The following is a 2,512-nucleotide window of genomic DNA, read 5'->3' on the forward strand; positions in this document are numbered from 1 at the left end:
GTGTGTGTGTGTGTGTGTGTGTGTGTGTGTGTGTGTGTGTGTGTGTGAACGTGCTTCAGTGGAAAATGTAATAAACAGGTTTTTTTAAATAGGATTTTTCATGCATCACAAACAACTTTTAGAAGAACAGAGAATTAAGGACATATTAAGGCCAACATATGACAGTAGTTGGAAATCCCTTTGAAATGTTTCTCTTGGTGGTGAAATAGTAATAATAATAATCATCAGTGAACTTTATGACTCTGAAATTTTAAACGTGGCATCAAACCCTGATGGCAGTTGCAGCCAGATGAATCCTGGCATTGTCATTTTGGAATATGGCGGTGCCATCAGGGAATAATCCATCCATTGATGGAATAACCTGGTCATTCTGTATATTCAGTCATTTGACCTCATTCTTTGAGCACAAGCTGTTGCTGAACCTAGACCTGACCAACTGCAGTAACCCCACATCATAGACCTTAGTTAAATCCAGGTGGAGACTGTTTTTCGGCCAGGCAGTGTAGTGTCCTGTGCAGTCCCTAAGTACAAGCCACCTGAACCTTGATTTACGCTCCAGCCTATTGGTCTTAAAGAAAAAGAAGAGAGAGATTTTACACCTGGAATGCAATGCTCAAAGATTACTGTGAACAGAACTGTGTTGAAGCAGGGAAACATCTAAAACCTGCAGGACACGAGGAGCAGGGTTGTGGACCTCTGACTTAAGGGACCCATCTGTGCTTCCACTTTGTCAAACAAACTGGAGCGCATGAATCCCTTCTAACACTGCAGAGACAGATCAGTTATTAAAGCAAACATTTGTTCCTGTGTCCAGTTTAAAACTGGGAATGTGTTTCTTTGGATCACAGAAGAAATCCATGGTTGAACAGGAACAAAACAAACAGCTCAAACCACACACAAAACAATGCGACACCTGAGAAGCACCAAACTTTATCCAGACCAGGCACTGATCTGACAGTCCAGACTGACATCAGGGTCAGTCCTGATGCAGGAACAGCTGTCAGAAACTGTGAGGTCTAACAAACATCTTCCTGATACTCTGACAGAAGCGTTGTTAACAAAAGGTACAGAAAATCCTGAACTTGACTGACCTCACAGCAGAAAGAGTTTTAGTATTTGATGACTGCGCTCTGTTCCCACTTTGCCAGTCGATATGGAAATGAAATCATCAATCATTTCAGCACTAATGTGAATTACAGATTCCAATGCTGACTGAAATGTCAGAAACTCTGAATTTAAAAGACAGTTTGAACATTAACAGGTCGTGTCCTCCTGTTAGCAAAATATCTCATTAAACAGTCGCTGTGTACATTTACAGCTAATTAATCAAAGATGGCCGCCACAACTAATCAATCTTTAACAAGCAGATAAAACAGCCATAAGTCGGCCATTTTTAGACATATTGAGTTCRAGTTTGGTGTGGTGGTTGGTGAGAGTCATCTCCAACAGGAAGTCCAAGCACTGACCAATCACCTCTGATTAAAACATCTTATACAAACTTCTGGTTTTCTGTCTGTGGTTTCCTCTCAGCGTGTTGTCTTGTGGAATGTGGTGATCACTGCTTTCATTCATTAAAAGAAGTTTTAAATTAACATTTTTGTTTCTTGCTGATCAGTTAATCAAGGGTCTTTAAGTAGCAGCACATTACTGCTTCTTATTATTTGAATTCTCTAGTTTCCTCCGATCACATCCCGTGTCCAGAGAGTTTCTGAATGCAGGGGTAAAACCACAGAAGCAACAAAGAACATTTTATTTAAGGTTTTCGTTGCTGCTCTCAGTTTCTGCCGGCGTTCTTCCTTCTAAAAGCTCAGTGATACGTCTCACCGCTGAGTCCGCCTATTATGGAGGGTGTTTTAAAACCAGAAATAGGCGACACCCCCGACAGAGCAGCAATTTGACAAGCGGACAGGAAAGGTGAGGTCGGTGTAGCGCGCCGTACCTGACACAGCTGGCTCCTCATTTGAAGCTATTCCAGCACCGTCTTTTCATACAAAATCTGAGAAGAGAGAGAGAAAAAAACAGACATGGGTTAGGAGAGAGAAAACTACATTTACTGTGAAAATATGGACTTTGCATAAACTTACTGAGAACTCAATGTAGTTGAAATATTTAAAGAAAAAGAGACACAAGGAGTAGAAGGATCGACAAAAAAAAAAAAAAGACAAACCAGACACATAAAGACTCTGTTTCACCACAAAAGATCTGAATACTTTAGGCCAGGGMTTTTTAACGGGGCCCAATTTGTTGAACATAAAGTGTCACGAGGCCCAGTCAGACTACCAATGTATGGATCAAAATGATAATTATTCAAATCTTGGTTAAATTTTTATTGTATTTACATCATAACTAAACTATCCTAACTAACATAACTAAATTGAATACACTTACAGTTTAAAAGTAAAACTCCTGTCAGATAATCACAAGACATGACAAAATTTTTATATTGTAACCTGCCCATAACAATTATTTGAACAAAAACAAAGGTCAGTCAACAGACCACTCAGGCTTATCA

General features: G+C 39.8%; 1 protein-coding gene across 3 annotated transcripts in view; it reads right to left on the reverse strand.

Moving 5' to 3' along the window:
• LOC106531295 (beta-1,3-galactosyltransferase 1) overlaps positions 1 to 2,512 on the reverse strand; it is a 79,173-nt gene that overhangs the window by 52,909 nt on the left and 23,752 nt on the right. For all 3 annotated transcript variants that reach the window (XR_001311895.1, XM_014027113.1, XM_014027112.1), the window contains exon 3: positions 1,940 to 1,996. The gene's annotated coding sequence lies outside the window, so the exon portion shown is untranslated. The remainder of the gene's footprint in view (positions 1 to 1,939; positions 1,997 to 2,512) is intronic.

Source organism: Austrofundulus limnaeus, unplaced genomic scaffold, assembly GCF_001266775.1.
Source record: "Austrofundulus limnaeus strain Quisiro unplaced genomic scaffold, Austrofundulus_limnaeus-1.0 Scaffold617, whole genome shotgun sequence".
NCBI lineage: Eukaryota > Metazoa > Chordata > Actinopteri > Cyprinodontiformes > Rivulidae > Austrofundulus > Austrofundulus limnaeus.